Source organism: Vulpes lagopus, chromosome 8 (assembly GCF_018345385.1).
Source record: "Vulpes lagopus strain Blue_001 chromosome 8, ASM1834538v1, whole genome shotgun sequence".
Classification (NCBI taxonomy): domain Eukaryota; kingdom Metazoa; phylum Chordata; class Mammalia; order Carnivora; family Canidae; genus Vulpes; species Vulpes lagopus.
In genome coordinates this window covers 3868402-3886444 of record NC_054831.1, presented here as the reverse complement: position 1 = coordinate 3886444, position 18043 = coordinate 3868402, and the positions used below count along the sequence as shown (strand labels likewise).

Below are 18043 nucleotides of genomic sequence, written 5' to 3'. Positions count from 1 at the left end.
GAGGGCCCTTGCGGGGAGCCTCCCTGCCTCTTCCACATCCTGGGGGCTCCCGGCATCTGCGGGGCCGTGGCTGCGTCCCTCCAGCCTCCGTGGCAGCTTCATATGTCTGGGCCCTCTGTGTCTCTGTGCTGTGTTTAGACTCCCTCTGCTTCTCCGTCTCTTCCCCAGATTTGGGGCCCTAGTACAGGATGACCTTAGGGAACGAAAGTAAGTTACTTACATCAACAAAGATCCTTATTCCAAATAAGGCCACATTCTGAGGCTCCAGGCGGTCATATCTTTTGGGGACACAACGCAGCCCCCTGCAGATCCTCCGTGTCCACCAATAGGCAGGAGCCCTGGAAATCAGGGAGCCGGGGGTTTGAACACCTGTGAATGCTCTACAGGAGGAGGGCAACGAGGCCACTGGTGCCTGCTGCATTTTTATCTTTTTTTTTTTTAATATATTTTTTTTAATTTTTATTTATTTATGATAGTCACAGAGAGATAGAGAGAGGCAGAGACACAGGCAGAGGGAGAAGCAGGCTCCATGCACCGGGAGTCCGACGTGGGATTCGATCCCGGGTCTCCAGGATCGCGCCCTGGGCCAAAGGCAGGCGCCAAACCGCTGCGCCACCCAGGGATCCCCTGCATTTTTATCTTAAATGCTTTCTCCGCAGAAGAGACACAGGATCCCTTGGATCCCAATGAATATTCCTGAGAAGTCCTCGGGAAGAGTCTAGGTTAAGTCCCGGGCCCTGGTGGATCAGCTATGGCTGGGGGGCCGGTGCCCCTTCCCTCACTACCTGTATGGATGGGAGGGATGGGGGACAGGGGTGTCACTGGTTGGGGTGATGACTCGGGGCCCCTGGAGGTGGCTGGTGGCGTGAGGGGTTTGGGCAGAGCCCCTCTTCTGGGCCCAGGGAAGCCTTGCTGGCTCTCCAAGGCCAGGTTTGACAGGGGTCAGAAAGGACCAGCTGCTCCCAGGGGAGAAAGTCGGAGGTGGGGCGGCCGCCTGAACAACAGCCTCTAGAAAGCACTTAAGAGACCCTGGTGCTGGGACACGTGGGTGGCCTTTGGCCGAGGGCGTGACCCCGGGATCGAGTCCCATGTTGGGCTCCCTGCCTGGAGCCTGCTTCTCTGCCCCTCTCTCTGTGTCTCTCCTGAATAAATAAATAAAATCTTTATTTAAAAAGTTTTTAAAAAAGAGATGCTTTTTCTAGAGCTTTCTAGAGCACCTTTGGTGATTAGGTGGGAGCTGCAGAGAAGCAGCCGGACCACGGCTGCCTGTAACTGGACGGGGCCTGTTGAGCTGGCTTAGCCCTCTGAGCGCCAGGGGCTCGAGGCACGCGGCGGGGCACCGGGTCCCAGCTGCAGATCGATGGCCATGACTGTGCCTTCTCCTCCAAAGAATTCCTCCCTGTGGCCTCACAGCATCGCCCGTCTTACACTCCACTCACTAGCCTGTCCCCTGAATAGACTTCTCCTTGTCACCCCAGCCTGTGGCTGCAACATTTTGCAGCCATCCAGGAGGGGCCAGCCTCCCGGGGGAGCACGCCCCAGCCCTAGCTTGCTCTTTTCCTATCCGGCTCCCCGCAGACCTCTGCAGACCACCAGGCTGACCTGGCCAAGACGACACCATCCTTCTTGAGACAGCTGTGGCTGATGACATCCCGCTGGATGGCACTGTCCCCAAATTTAGAGTGCCCATCCCTGTTTACATCGAAATCCATGGCTACGCTTCATAAATCTGGAGTTTGGTAGTGACGGAGTGGAGAGAGTTGGTTCTAATTTATGTTTTTTTGCAGCTCAGGTCGTGATGGATCTCCGTTCTGTTCTATCCACAAGTTGAGAAATGGAAGACTCCAATATTTTTCTTATTACAGATGAGCTATATGCTCAGTGAGGCTCTTTGGAAAACACAGAAAAGTGTAAATAAGAAAATTAAAATCACTTGTAAAATCACAATCACTGTTGACATTTTGATGCATTCCTGCACATTTTTATGCTCCGTGTGGCGGTTTAGAGCAGTGTGTGTTGCCCTGGGATGTGCGTAGGAATTGCCTGGAGATCCCGTGATAATTCAGATTCTGATTCAGGTTTAGGGTGAGGCTGGACCCCTCCTGTCTGAGATGCCGGCCGAGCTGATGCTGCTGGTCCGAGGACCCACAGCCCTGCAGACTGCCTGGGGGTTAGAGCTAGGGGGTGGGGGGCCATGCACATGCTGCCTTCCCCAGGTGACAGCGCTAGGGAGCGGGTCAGCTGACCTCCCTGAGCCTCAGTGTTCTCATCTGTAAAAGGGGGATTGCACTACCACGTAGAGATTGTGTAAAGAATAAATGAGATGGAGTATGCCGAGGTTCAGCTGTTGCCTGGCAGAGAGCAAGGGCTCAATACATCATAAATAAATTAAAAATAAACGAATTATCTCCTAGAACAGTGTAGTTTGTACATGTGGCTTAATATCCTGCTTGCTTTCACTTGACATCATATGGTGAACATTGTTCCAATATTAAAAGTTCTCTGAAAACATCATTTTTAATAGCTGTGTTTTAATGACTCCCACTGTGTTGATGGGCCATAATTTATGTGAGCATTTAAGATGTGGAAATCATTGTTTACTTGCATATATCTTATAATCCAGTGAAATCCTATTAATATGGTAGCTATTTTATAGGAGAGGAGTGTTCTGGATTTTTTTTCTTTAAACGTGTGTTTTGCTTTCCTCCCCTGGAAAACAAGGGTCATGAGGCATTTTGAGACACTGGTGGAAGCAATTTACAGACCTCAGGTGAGGTGGTTTTCATTTTTTGTTTTTAAGTTGAGGGTTCTTTGCATCCTATGGGCTCTTGACGGACAATGATAGGAAAACAGTGATGTTACCAGAAAAAAAAAAAAAAAGAAAACAAACCCAAAATCAAAAGCCAGACTTTGTAGATCTAACTACCCTTGGTAAAATTAGGGATTTTCAGACAAAAAGGATATTTCATGTCTTTGCTTCTAGGGATGCAGAAAGTAACTGTTTAGAAGAAAGTGAATGAGCTTGGGAAAAATCTTGGGAAAAATATTTTAAGGAAGAATTTCAAACATTTTAGGCTCCTTTTGCACTTGGAGGTGTTTTTGTTGTTGGTGGTGGTGGTGCTGGGGGGGGGGGTTGTCAGTTTCGGAGGCAATAATCCATTTGCAAAGACACTTCATGGGATATGTCATCAAGCCTGGAGTGACATCTATTTGGAATCCATCTTAGGCATGTTATGGGGCTTCCACTTTTTTTAAAAAAAGATATTTATTTATTTATTTGAGAGACAGCATGAGCAGAGGGAGAAGGAGAAGCAGGCTCCCCTACTGAGCAGGGAGCCTGACAACAGGGCTTGATCCCAGGACCCCGAGATCATGACCTGAGCTGAAGTCATAGGCCCAACCGACTGAGCCACCTGGGTCCCTCGGGGGCTCCCCTCTTCATGGACTCACGGAAGCTGGCTTTGAAGGGAGTGAACATATGATGTCCCTTGAAAGGGACACCGTCCAGTGGATGTCCCAGCCAGGCCAGCTGCTGGCGTGGCTGCCAGGGAGACCCTCACCTATGGTGGGAATAGTTTCCATATGACCTGGGAAGCTTCCACTGATGGCAGGTTTCCATTGTAGCTTTCGATTGTAGCTGATAAACGTTGATTGTCTTAGTGTCTTTAATGAGGATTTCGAAACCTCGTGACTTTTGTGGACTCTGAGCTAGGGAGTGAGAAGGTGGCTTGTGGCCTCCATTCATCTTCCCCCTGGACGGCGAGGGCAGCTGCAGCTGGGACCCTTGACAATCATCTTTCTGTGGAGACTCATGCCTGGCAGATGTGTTTTTTTTTTTTTCAGAAAAGCCCTATGGGGAGGAGCTGTCATCCCACCACATTCCATCCTTCTCTGGCTCCTAGTGCCCTCCCCACTCAGGGACGCAAACCACACCTTAGCACGAACATCCATCCTTTGCTGTCTACTCCATCATCCAACATCTGCGGGAATCTGGCGAGCGCTCTGAATTCCAGGCCTTCCTGTTAAATCCTCAATCTGCGCTGGTGGAACCGGTCTGCTGGGGTTGCCTTCCAGCGGGATATGTCACAGTCTGAGCCATGGTGGGTTCCAACGTGCCCGGGGGTCTAGGCACACCAGTGCACACCTCTGTCCCGACTCCTGCAAGGACTCAAGACGTATTTGACTTTTCTCCTCTCTTATTGACATTCAGGAGAAGTGAGGCTTTCCCACTCAGGTGGTCCTCAGGAATAAGTTGTTTTTCAGCTTTTTACCTCCCATAGACCTGTGACATCTTCATCTACCTGATGTTAGTTATTATTACTTTTTTTTATCTGTTGTCATGTTTATCCCGGGCAACATTGCCAGGAAAAATATTATTTCATTGATTTTAACATCTGTTCACATGAAATCTGATATTCAAATTCACCATGTCCTGTTCTCCGACAGCCAGTATGTGTTCATGTGCCCCCAGGACGGCCACACCCGTGTCTACAACCAGCGGAAGTTGTTTTGCACCTTCGTGGTATGCGTGCATTTCGTTGTTGTTTTCTGAAGCGATGCGTGCCTGCTTTAACACACGTCAGTGATGCCAAAATACAGTCACGGAGGGAAGGTTCTCTGTTCTTCCTCTCTGCACCTCCCCTCTGCAGGGCCCACCAGGTGAGGTGTTCTGGAAGGGTTTCTGGCCTTCCCAGACGGTGGCAGCTTGCCAGGATTGTGGAAATTTGACATCCTTGTTCTCTTAGAAGCAGAGCGTGTCTCTTCGGTGGACGTGATAACCAACAAACCACAGCCATGCTTTCCTGTTTGGGAGGGGTGAGCAGGCCGAGCCAGGGGAAGTTGGTGTCAGACACCAGGGTCCCTCTCAGGGGCACCCCGGGCAGGTCCTTTGAAGGCTGGGAGAAGGGTGGACTGCATGCCTGAGAGCACACTCCCCCAACAAAAGGGCCATTGGAAGGTGGAGTGAGTGGCAGTGGTCATGTCACATAGGCCACCGTGTGTCCTGGGCAAGGAGGGTGATTTATAGGCATCGTGACCTGGTCCTGTGACCTGGACAAGAATGGACCCTTGTTCCATTTTCTTACTACTCAATGCCACGTGACCATCTTCAAACCTCAGCTCTGTGAGAAAGGACGGCACTTGTCCCCATGGTGGGCCCTGAGACATCCACGGGGTGAGTCACAGGTAGGAAGGAACCAGGTCACAAACATGCAGGGACATTTTGCTGTTGGGCTGTTGGCTGTCCCCACAGTCACAGAAGGACCCGTGCTTACCTCAGCCTGACTCCAGAAATGTGTCTTTCCAGGAACTGGTCCACTTGACCTGCTGAAGATGGTTTTATGAGGCTTGGGTCAAGAGCACCTTTAAAAATTATCATTGTGAGCCATGTCACACCGAAAGAAAATGTTGATCTTTGCCTCCGTCCCTGGAAGATGTTGGTCTGTGGCCTTATACACAATCTCCCTTTTGAGGAACTGCTCTGTCATGGAAATGAACCCCAAAGCTCCTGTCCCCTGAAAAGGCCTTTTCTTGTTTACCCAGAGGTCTGTGTATGGAAAGGACGCTAAAGGGCAAAGGGAAGACCTGAAACTGTAACATACATTTTTAAAAAATCTTTCGAAATTTTAGTTGTGTTAAAATAAAATACAGGTAACAAAATTTACCATATTAACCGTTCTTAAGTATAGATTGATTGTGGTGGTGTTAAGTACATTCGCAGGGCTGTAGAGCCATTACCGCTCTCTCCAGAACTTCCTCATTTTCTCAAACTGAGGCACAGGACCCACTAAACAACTCCCATGTCTCATCCCCCGAGTCCTACTGACACCATTCTTTTTTTTTTTTTTTTTTTTGGTCTCTGTGAATTTGATTCCTCTGTGTGCTTCATGTCGGTGGTATGAACTGCTGGTCATTTTGCAGCTGGCTTATTTCCCTCGGCGTAATGACTTCAAGATTCATCCCCGTTGAGGCATATGTCAGAATTTCCTTCCTTTCTGAGATTGAATCGTATTTCGTCGTGTGGATGGGCCACAGTCTGCTCGTCTGTCTATTCCTCCGTCCGTGGGCACTCAGGCTGCTTCCACTCTTCAGCTATTGTGAACAACACTGCTATGGACATGGGTGTGCAAATGTACCTCTCAGAGACCTTGCTTCTAATTGTTTGGGGCACGCACCCAGAAGTGGAATTGCCTGCATCATATGATAGTTCAATTTTTTTTATTATTTTAATAAATTTATTTTTTATTGGTGTTCAATTTGTCAACATATGGAATAACACCCAGTGCTCATCCTGTCAAGCGCCCACCTCAGTGCCCGTCTTCAATTTTTAATTTTTTAAGGGAAACTCCATAGTGGTTTCCAAAGTGGCTGCACCATTCTATGCTCCCACCAACAATGCACAAAGGTCCCCAGTTTCTCTGCGTCCTTAGCAATATTTGCTTTCTACTTTCCGATAGGAGCCACCCAAATGGCTGCAAGGAGATGTATCTCACTGTGGCCTTTCTTTGTGCTTCCCTAATGATTCATGCCATTCAGCATCGTTTCATGTGCTTATTGGTCATTTATGTATCTTCTTTGGACAACTGTCTATTCAAGTCCTTCGCCCATTTTTAATCAGCTTGCTTTTTTGTTGTTGTTGAGCTGTAGGAATTCTTTATATATTCTGCATACTAACCCCTATGGGATTTATAATTTGCAAATACCGTCTCCCATTCTCTAAGTCGCCTTTTCACTGTGTTGATTTTATGCTTCGATGTACAGAAGTTTTTTTTTTTTAATTTTGATGTAGTTCAATTTATTATCTGTTTTCTCTTGCATTGCCTATCATATGATTTTTAGGATAAAAACTTCTTTTTGGTCGAAACATCAAAGGGCCAGGCAGAAATGAGGAAGCACCTCATGACAACAGATTTCCTGTGACTTCTGGAGGTTGCCATGGTAACTGAGAAATTGTGTGGTGTGCGAGGGGAAGCCCGTGGCTGCCTGACTCTCCAAGGGATGAACAGTCTTCAGCTAACATTTCCTTTGTACCACAAAATCTTTGGGGGTCAGCAACCACAACGGCCCTGAACTTGGCTACAGAGACTTATAGGAGCAAAGGCTCTTTCATTTCAGAACCACAGACTTCCTGGCCCATGGGACAACACAGTCCGGCTTGTTATGTGTCATTTCCATACATCTGTGCACGTGTACACGACACATACATCACACACACATATACACAAACCACACACAGCTACATACACACCCCACACACCCTATAAATATTACAAACCACATATATACCACACACATCACACACATATGTGCATACACACCACAAACCACACCTATACTTCACATGCACCACACACACATACATACACACTCTACACACACACCACATATCCACACACACCCCACACACCCTACAAACACTGCAAGCACATGTATTATATACCACACACAGCACACACACATATATACACATGTTCACGTGTAGATTATCTCCTAATCCTTTGTTCTTCTGATGTAAACACGACCAGGTATCCCCGGCTTTAATTATCATTAAATTTTTGAAAGTTATATGTTGTACATTGTACATATTGTGTTTTCTATCAAAACAGAAATTCTACCCAGGTCTGGGGCCCTAATTCCCAAATAAACTTTAGCAAGCATTTGAGACCTAACTATTTCTCTTTTTGCACCGTAGGGAAGGAATCCTCCAAAAGTCACTGGAAGCCTTGCTTCTGCCCGGGCCCCCTCTCACTTCTTCTCCTGGTCCTGCCTCAGACCTGACGCTCCATCTCGGACTTCTCCGGAGCTGCAGCCTGAATTCAAGGCCGAGAACCTGACTGGTCCACAGACCCCTGAGCTCAGCACGTCAGAATGAGAGCAGCGTCCCTGCCCGTCCTCAGAGCTCTGCTGTGGTCAGTTGTCACCTCCGGAGGACCTGACTGTTCTCCACAGTCCCCGGCCACCATCCTGGAAGCTGCCACTTCTGGAAAGTGAGAGCCTTTCTAGAAAGTTCCCTGCCTCTCATCCCCTTTTATCGCCATTCCCACTGCCCTTGCTCCAGGTTCTGGCCTCTTCCCTAGCAGATGGCCTGCTTGTTTCCCACCTCTTCCACCTCATCAGCTGCCACCCCGGCCACAGCTCCCTGAGGTCCTGCACGTGGCCATCCCTTCCCCAGAAAGCTGCAGCCCCCTCAGCCTGCAGTCCCCACCCTCCTCCTCTCAAAGATGGGGGTGACAAACATCCTCATCCCCCCACCCCCCGCCCTGCAGCCTGGGGTGAGAACTGCCAGGATGGCGCATGGGTGAGTCCAGCCCAAATCAGACGTGAAGCCCCCGAGAGGCCGGTGTGGCCTCCCCCCTCACCACGCCACTCGCTTCTCTTTGGGTCACACCAGACACTGCGCAGCCAGTGTTCCAACAGGTTGGAAGACAAATCTGCAGGCTGTGGGCCTGTGGGGGAGGTGGCCCCAGCTGTTCTCTGCGAGTTCGAGTTCATGTGCGGACGGTGTGGTGGAGGGAGGGGACACAGCCGAGTCCTAAGGTAGCCAGCAGGTCCAGTGGCCGGACCACAGCTGGGCAGCAGCCCGCGGGGTCGAGGTCTCACTCTACCTTCGTCCTTTCAAATAATGCGTCCGGAAGCAGGGCACCGAGGTGTCTCTCTGCAGAGCAGAGGGACCAGTTTGGTCTAGTTAGCAAAAGGGGGCAGGAAAGGGAGCGCTGCTGGCCCCTGGGTCTGCAGGGAGGAGGAGACAGCTTAACCCTATTCCTTGCCTTTGGTCTTCCCATTTGATCCGTTTGCACATGGACTGCGTGAAAGTGAGTTGTAGGAGAGCCGAGCCACTCGCACGCGCACCAAGGACTGCGGCCTTCATTGGCTCTTGCGAGCAAAAGCAAACAAGACGTGCACGAGCCGCCGTAGGAATCCTGAGCACAGGTAAATGTTTCTGGGGCAGTAACATTTCTCTCCCTTCCCGTGTCTCCTACATTACTTATTTCTTCATTTTCCAGGAGCTCCAAATAAATCCTTTCCTGGAATCCACACAGCGCTGGGATTCTGGGTACAAATATGCTTTATTTGATAGGGAATGAGCTCATGCAACTCTCCCCAGCCACTGGTCAGGAGTTGAAATCACTGCCAGTAAGAGCAAATCCCAAGAGAAGCAGAAATACTCTGCACAGGCCCTTTGTCTCTGATGTAATTGATTTTTAAAGTAACGCAATTGAAAAATATATCCGTTTTGCAGCGACCTGTGCCTTAAGCCGCATCATTGGTGCCCATGACTATCTGGCCTTCGGTACTGTTGACAAATCTCTTGACCCTGTCATCCCTGAGACCCACGCTGCCGGAGCCAAAGTTTCCACTGAGAAGTCTGGCCAATGGGACCCAGATCTTCCAGATAATGTCTACTTTGTCCATTCATCCATCTACACATTCACTCAACAAATATATCCTGAACTTTTATTACAGACAGAGCATGAAAAAATGTATTTTTTTATAGGACCGTGTGGTAATTAAGTCAAATGTCAAAACAAAGGCAACTGCTAGGCAAAAATCATTGGCATGCTCTGAAGAAACAGATCGTATGCAAGGGGCTTGCAGAGGCCTGGGTGGGGGTAGAGGGTGGCTGTCCCTGTGGACGCCCTGCAGAGAGTGGGAGAGACTCCCTCGTGGGGCTTGACAGTCGAGCTGTCCACCTGTGCATGGGGGACTGTTCTTTACGACATGGAGTCAGAGGGGTCTGAGTCCCATCCAGAGTCAGCGGCTGCTTGTGCATCTCATCGGTGAGGGTTTCCGGAAGGGGAGCAGATGCAAAGTGGACACAGCAGCTGACATGTTAATTCAGACGGTGTTTGTTGGTGGAGTTTATGAGCTGGAGCCAGGATCCGGACCCCGAAGGCATGCCGAGTCCAGGGTGGACACACAGCAATCGTGGGGACATATGGCCCGTAGAGCTGATGCTGAGGTGTCCTCAAGCGATTTGGAAACCAGTGTAAACTGGATGCATCTGATCTCCTGGCTGCCTTCTGTGCACCCCCCTTCTGTGGAGCTGCCTGGATCATCGGGTGCCTTCGTGGATAACGAGGCCCTCCAGTGTTAGCATGTCGGGGTGTTGGCTACTCCCTGCTTTCTCTGCTGACGGCTTCATGCGGCCTGTACCCCAGGTGGGGGAGCTGTTGGGAGAAAAGCCACCAGTAACCCAAAGAATCTTCACGCTGGACAGGGTTATGAGGACTGTCTAGGCCCCTGCTTGAGGTTGCACAGCCAATGAGGGGGCACCGGCCTCTTAACCCAACGTCACAGCTGTCAAGGTGGGGAGCATGGACACCCCAGCACTGACCACTTCTCCAGGGAAGCCAAAATTACAGAGGTCCCTTCTCAGGTGTTCAGCATATCCCCTTGGTTCTGCTCTTTGCCTCCCCTCCCACTCCCCATCCAAGGGAGCAGGTCCTGTTATCTCCACATGTGAAGCGCACTCCGATCCAGCCCCCCCTTCCCTAGTGCACCCCTCCCATCAATGTCGGTGCTACTACAGCAGTTTCCTAATCCCCCGCCCAAGGGCCACTGTGTCCCCTTCCAGTCATTATCCTACAGCAGCCCTGAGGGGGTGGGGGTATTTCCACTGTAACCCAGGTCACAGCACTTCCCCAAGCAGAATCTGGCTCAGGCGCTCACTTCACTCGGCCCTATGTGACCTGGGTCCACCCATCTCTCTCCCTTGCTCGCTCTGCTTTCTCTTCTTGGAATACACCAGGATTATTTGTGCCTCTTGGAATTTTGCACTTGCTGTTTCCTCTTTCTGGATGTTTTTCTGCTCCTCTCCCAAATGCTTACAAGGCCCACTGCTGCTTCTCATGGGTGTCTCAGCCTACCTCCTCCAAATGGCCTTCCCTGACCATCCAGCCTCAAATATTCTCCCCCCACCCACCAGCAGCCCCACAGTAGCTGAATCATGTCACCTGGTGTCACTGCCTTTGTAGCAATTGCCACTGATGGATTCATTTTGTTCAGGTATTTGTTTTCCAGCCGTTATTTCTTTCTCCCATTCACTTCTATGCCCCCTACCACTCTGTCTTCCCATCCCGTGGTGTGTGTTAAACCAATACTTGCAAAATGTATTAGCTAGTGATTGCTGCTGTAACAAATGACCACAAACTTAGTGGCTCACAGTAACACACATGTGTGTTCTCTCACAGTTCTGGAAGTCAGGGGTCCTAAGGTCAAATGTCAGCAAGGCTACTTTTTCCCCAGGGGCTGTTATTCCCTGTCTTTGCCTCCATTCCACAGCTTGTGGCCTCTTCCTCATATCACTTCTACCTCTGCTTCTGTCCTCACCTCTCTGACTCTCGCACTCCTGCCCCCTAATCTTTGTGGTTATACTGAGCCCATCAAAATAATCTCTACCTCAAGGTCCTTCACTTCATCACACCTGCAAATCTCTTTTGCCAAATAAGGTCACACATTTGTAGGTTTCAGGTAATAAGGTAACGATGATCCTTATTGTTTTAAGCTACAAAGTTCTAGGGTAATTTACTATACAGCAAGATAACGGGAACGATAAACTGTATCAGAATCCCCCCTGCAAAAGAAACCCATAATTTTGTGCTTCAACAGTGTCTGGAACTCTCTTATCCCCACACCCTGAGGGATAGGATGAATAGAGTCTGGTTCTATGACTCTCGGGATGATGGTGGTTTCGTTGGGGTCATCTTCAGAGTCTCCCTGGAGTTTCAGCACAGCACACGTAAGTCAGCTGAGGCTCTGACTCAGAACAATCCAGGCAAGGACACGTCCAGTTTAGCTCCATTTGTCAATCCGGTTCTTCTTGATGTGATCGTTGTCATATCTTCTTGCAGATTCCCTTTCTCCTGTCTCCTGCGGCTGCTGTTACTCACAAGCATTATCTGATGTTTCCTGGCTACCGACCAACCTCTATTCCCTCCTATTGTTTCTGTTTTCTCTTCGTTTTAACAATATCCACATGCCTAATGGTTCTCTGGATCCTGCCAATCTTCAAGATCCTTCTAGACGACATAGCTGACCACCTGAGAAACCCACCTTGTCTGGTTCCTGCCTGGGCTCTCTCTGCCGTCCCCTAGATGTTCGCATCAGTCAGGATCAGATAAACTCTGCTGCTGTAGCAAAGAAGCCCAAAGTATCAGTGGATTAAAGAGCCGTTTCTGTTTGTTTGTCTCCTGTCCCCATTCCTGCTGCATGTTCACCACTACTTGGCTGGGGACACAGCCTCATCTATATGTCATGGATTCAGGCTGAGGGATGTTCCGTGTCTATGTTCTCCCCTTATTGGCAAGGCAGGAAAAAGGAAATATATTGAAATAACATGTTTGTTCTTAAAGCTTCTCCCTGGAAGTGATATGCGCCTCCCTGAACACATTGCATTTGCCAGAGTAAGTCATACGGTCCCAGCTAAGTTCAGAAAGGGTGGAAAAGTGCAATCCTGATACAAGCTTGGAAAATTGAGAACTGGGGACATTTGGTGAGTGTCAGGGATGCCTGCTTTGGTGCTTGGCCTGCCTGGCCTGTTTCTAAGCTCTCTAGTTCTGCAGACAATCAGATGTGATTCTTTTCATTGCAACAGACAGAACTATAACTCAAGTAGGCCTAAGAAGAAATGAGTTTATTGGCTTATATGGCTGAAAATTCCAGTGCTTGCTAATTCTATCTTTAGGGGAAACCAATTCCAGATACTCAGGCAATGTTGACAGAAGGTGGTCTCCATCCCTTGGTTCTGTTTTCGTCTGGACTAGTCTTATTCTTGGACAGAGTCTTCCGAAGGTGGGAGCTCTGGGCTTAAAGCAGGCAGAGACACTTTCCCAGCAAGCTCCACAGAGTCCCAGGGCTGGGGCTCAAGTTGGTTGGCTGGTTTGAATCATAGACTGCACACCTCAAATTAATTAACTGGCTGAGTAGGTGTGACATCTCAGTGGCCAGGCCTATTTTATGGCCTTTGTCCAAGTGTCAAGGGTGGGTCAGCCTTGCCTGAATTAGTGTAAGGGTAGGGGTAGAGTGGTTCCAGAAAAGAAGTCAGTGCTCTACAACCTAAAGAGAGGGAAACGAGTATGGGGCAGATGAAAATATCAGACATTCTCCACAGATAATGCTCATGCATTTATTTTATTTCTCAAGCCACAGATAACTCACATGGCCTCACCTCTCCCACCAACCCTTATTGCTGTGGCTTCCCTGCTCCCAGAAGCCAGCTCTGATTGGCTCTGTGTTGCCCTTGGTGGCAGTCACAGAAGCAAAGTGGCCCCAATGCATCATGTCCTGGACAGTGGGGTGGGGGTGGGAGGGGGGGTAGCCAAGAACCTGATGGTGGTCTTTCCTTATTTAGGTCCAGACATTGCCCTTTCTGAGGCCATCAACAACCGGATTCATATATGAGCCTCAAGTCTTCTAGGAAACCAAGTCCAAGAAGATTTTTAAAAAATCAGTCTTGTGAAAAACTCATGGCCTCTCTCTTCTAGCATTGTGGGTAAAGACAGGATTATACTTTGAGCCAAAGGTATCCAGATAATCAGGATGGAGAGGTAATGCTGGCCCAGTTTTAGCCAGTTACACCTACGTGGTGGCTATTTCTGTAAGGCTTGTGGGCCATGTGAAAAGTCTGACATAACACTTTCCATAAAAAGAGGAAGATGAAGTATCTCTCCTAGCCACTGACCTATGAGCTGGATCCGTGGCAAGAATTTAGAAATGACTTTCAAGTACATGGTTTATAAGCCTCTGGAGAGGGAAGGTGATCATTTGAAGTCAGTGGGAGTTCAGTGAGGGCCAATCATGCAAGATTAGTTTCATTTCCTTGTTTTGACAAGGAAATTGGACTCACAGAGCTGAGGCCTTCTGTAGACATAATATATCTGGATCGAAACAGCATTTTTGGAAGTTTCTCATGACATCCTTTGGACGTCTAAGCGGGGGGATCACACTGGATTGGTGAGGGATTAATGGCTATACCAACACGGAGTGCTAATTAGCGGGCAGTCTCCAGCTTTCCATGGGGCTCTGCTACCTATCCTCTATTGTGAAATATTTCTGTCTATAATTCCGATGACATTGATGGCACACTGGGTGTTATTATTACTAATATTAATATTTCTAAGTAATGAAGACAGTGACAATGGTGACAGAACTGCCGCTAACAGTTACTGAGTGCTCTCTGTGGTCCAGGCAAGGTGCCCAGCACATTGCAAAGATTATATTATTAATGCCCCACGATCCAGTAAGTTAGCAACTATGACTTCACCATCTTACTGAGGAAGCAAAGGCTGGCACTGGGAAGGAGATAATTTGGGAAAGGACAATTTAGCCCAAGACAAGAGGGATTAAGGAGTGGGGAGGATGGTTGATCTTGTTTCATTTCCAAGGGGGTCGGATCCAAGGGCTCAGCAGCTGGAGTATCACTGTAGGAGCCCTGCTCTCAGCAACCTTCTGTTGGGGACGATCATCTTGATCCTGAGGAAAGTCCTCCTGGGTTTAGGAAGACCTCCAGCCACTGGTTAAGGGGAAGGTGGCAACGAAGGACTGAGGAGAAGGTTTGGCAAGTGATGAGCAGGTGTTAGGGCCTGTTACAGATGGTGAGCCTCAGGGCAGCAAGGGTATTGGTGCAGGCTGAGCATTCATGGGGGCAGCAGGAGAGACCCTCAAGTGGAGAGTGGGCACCTGGGACTCCCATCACTGGAGGATCCCGGAGGACGCTGGGTTTGGGCAGCCAGGGTAGTTCCTGACCCCATGCCCTGATGGCAGGGGGTGATGCAATTTTTGTTTCAGTGTTCGCTGTACAGAGTTCTCTTTAAGAAAGAGGAAATAACTGCCCGTACTAAATTAGGTAAATGAGGATTCGTTTGTAGCTGAAAAGAAATCACAACAAACTACACATTTTCAAAAGCTGATATGTAGCACGTAAGTTTCAAAATCAGAGAAAATGATCCTGTTTTATGTTATTTGGAATTAGTTACTTACTATTTGTACCAACTGCCCAACCTCTGTCTATACTACTTTTCCCTTCCACTTGGCTTTATAGCCTTTGGTTGGGTCTGTGTTCGACAATAGTTTTCAATCATTACTTTCGGTAGAGAGACTAGACGATCAGCTTAGATCTTCCCTTGGCAGGGTTGGTCAAAATAATTTTGTGTTTTTGATGGTCTAGAAATCTTTCCTTCGGCTTCACGACCCATCAGCGGTCATGGGTAGTGTTAGGGGCAAATCCTGAAGCCTCAGGTGAACTTTTAGGATGCTCATCAAATTTGGAAAAGTGGCTGTTACAATTCTTTCCTGTATGAATTCAGGACGTTTGCATGCGTGCAGCAGAGGGCTGTCCCTCAGTACTCTTGATGTCTGTGACGCTGTTAGCCAGTTGGTCAAAGTCCAAGCATGAGTAGGCTGGATGGGCAGCAGAGGGGCAGTAGGAGGATTCCCAGAAGCTCTTCCTCCACCAGGATGGTGAGCAATGACATAACTGTCCACAGAAGTGGACACAAACCACAGAACGATAGCCCGTGAGCACCCAAATCATTTTCCCAACTCAGCATCGACCCTAAATGGATCCTCCAGATGCCCTGGCCTCTGACACCAGCAGCAATCTGGTGGGGAGGAGGGATTGGAAACCGATGCTGCAAATACATTACTTTGCAAATTATATAAAACAAATGCCTGTGGGAACACATTGCTAGGCCCCCAGGGCCCTGAAAACAACATTCTGTCTTCATCACATCAATCCTTCTTGCCGATGGGCCGGGGGAGCTGGTTGGCACAGTGCCCAGGCAGGGCGCTCATCCAAGTGGCTGCACAGGGCTGGCAGGGCTGGGGCGGGATGCAGGCAGGCGTGGCTGGACGGGACCCTGGGTGGGCAGCGTTGGCTTAGCTCACACCTAGGTTCTCTGCTACCACCTAATGTACAAGATGTCATGCAAAATCCATTTGCTTGCCTCGTGTGTCACGCGGAACAAATCAAATCCAGTCCTCGACTGGGTAAGCATTTCACATCTTTGAAACCATTATTCATAGTATCACGACCCGTATGTCGGCCAGAAAGGGATCAATACAAGATTTGGACACTGTTTTGTTTCCATGGACCCAGGAGTGCTCGATCCAGCTCCGAGTGACCGTGAAAGTCTCGGATTGCCATCCGTATGATAGTGACAGCTCTTCAAGAAGGCTCGCTCTGCGGGAAATAGAGAGGAACAAAGGGCGGAAGGACATTGTTTATTTTTATTTTTTTAATCTGCTGCAAGGTTGAGCATGTTTGCCTGCTGAGAGTGAAGAGCATGGAGAGGGGGGAATGGAAGATGCAGGAACACGGGAGGGCACAGAGCTCCAGGCACAAGCTTCTTGCTCAGAGGCTGTCAGGCTTCCTTGTTTTGTTCTAATGCTGACGTTCAGAAGAACGAGACCTTTGTCGGAACAATGCCTTATTTCTCAGATTTACACATGGAAGTGTGTGGTTAACAGTGTAGCTGCAACCCTGATGAAAGATATTTTAACTCTGAACCCATCATTCATCAGTTTGATTGATTGACGAATAGATCTAATTCTTTCCACAAATGGTTTTGGGTGATTTTCCACAACATGGCTGTGCGAACCAGGAAAAATAATAATGCGTTAGGACAGGGGCACCACGCTTGGGAGCGGAGCTCAGGATGGCAGAAGTGTGGGGGCCAAAGGCGGCATGTAGGAAGACAGACAACTGACATGGGACCCCTGGTATTCCCCACACGTGAGATGCAAATTTGGCTCTCATGGTCCTGACGGCCGTGAATTCAGATAACCTTGAGTCTGGAGCACAAACAGAAACGTGCAATCAGATTCCAGTGTTCATGAAGAGAAAACACACGAGTCTCTCCTCCAGGGAAGCAAATTTCTCCTGGTGTTTGTGAGAGTGTGTGCACACATGTGCATGGGTATCTGCACATGTGTGCCATGTGGGCATGTGTGTGCATGCATGGGCATATGTGTGTGTGAGCTGTGGGGATGCATGTGTGCATGGGCATGGGCATGCATGTGTGACCTGTGCATGCATGGATGTATGCATGTGAGATATGTGCATGTGTGTGTGCATGTGTGTGCATGCATGGGTGTGCATGTGTATGTGTGTGAGATTTGGGCATGCATGTGCACACATGTGTGACCCATGCATGAATGGGTGTGTGCGTGTGAGATATATGCACGTGTGTGTGTGCATAGACATGTGTGTGTGAGACATGGGCATGCATATGTGCATGGGCATGTGCGACCTGTGTATGCATGGGTCTGTGCATGTGAGGTATGTATACGTGTGTATGCATGTATGTGCATGAATGGGCATGTGTGTGCGCATGCATGGGTGGGTGTATATGTGTGTGAGATGTGGGCATGCATGTGCACACATGTGGGACCTGTGCATGCATGGCTGTGTGTGTGAGATATGTGCACGTGTGTGCATGTGTGTGCATGCATGGTGTGTGTGTGTGATGTGGACATGCATGTGCATGCATGTGTGACCTGTGCATGCATGGGTGTGTGCATGTGAGATATGTGCACATGTATGCGTGCATGGGTGTGTGCGTGTGTGTGCTGTGGCGTGCATGTGTGAGTGCACATATGTGCATGCATGCATGTGTGTGACACCATCTTTCACATGGACTGTGTAAGTCATATAGTGCACAATGTCTTCAGTCACTCAAGGCTCTTTCTTGCGTCATCAATACATGCATGTGAAGAGTCTAGCAAAGTGCCGCCCTGACGGAGAAGGAAGCAAGGTAATGCAGGCTGTACTTCATGTGGAACATTCTAGAACCTGTGGAGGACTCTGCCTCTCCAACATTTCTCAGTGGAAGCTTGGGTAAGAGTTGCTCCGGGGATGGATGGTTGCCTTTGAAAAAGGCACCAAAGTTCTTTGTGTTATTGACTGAGGTTGGACCCAGTTACCTCAGAGGGCTTATTAGATGGTCACATTGCACATAAATTTTTGGCACTGAGGACCCAAACCTAAATTCTCTCCTGTGGGAGATTAGGAACACTTAAGGAACCAGTGGGTTTCCCAAAGTTAATC

General features: G+C 48.9%; 1 long non-coding RNA gene across 2 annotated transcripts in view; it reads left to right on the top strand.

Moving 5' to 3' along the window:
- Positions 1 to 12211, top strand: part of LOC121496589 — a 31234-nt gene extending 19023 nt beyond the window's left edge. Inside the window, exons 2-4 of one of the 2 annotated variants that reach the window (XR_005989278.1) lie at positions 7691 to 7985; positions 8812 to 8928; positions 9239 to 12211. This is a non-coding gene — a long non-coding RNA (uncharacterized LOC121496589). Of the gene's footprint in view, positions 1 to 7388; positions 7986 to 8811; positions 8929 to 9238 lie in introns of those variants that run through there. The other variant, XR_005989277.1, reaches the window with a different exon arrangement.
- The last annotated feature ends 5832 nt before the right edge of the window (positions 12212 to 18043 follow it).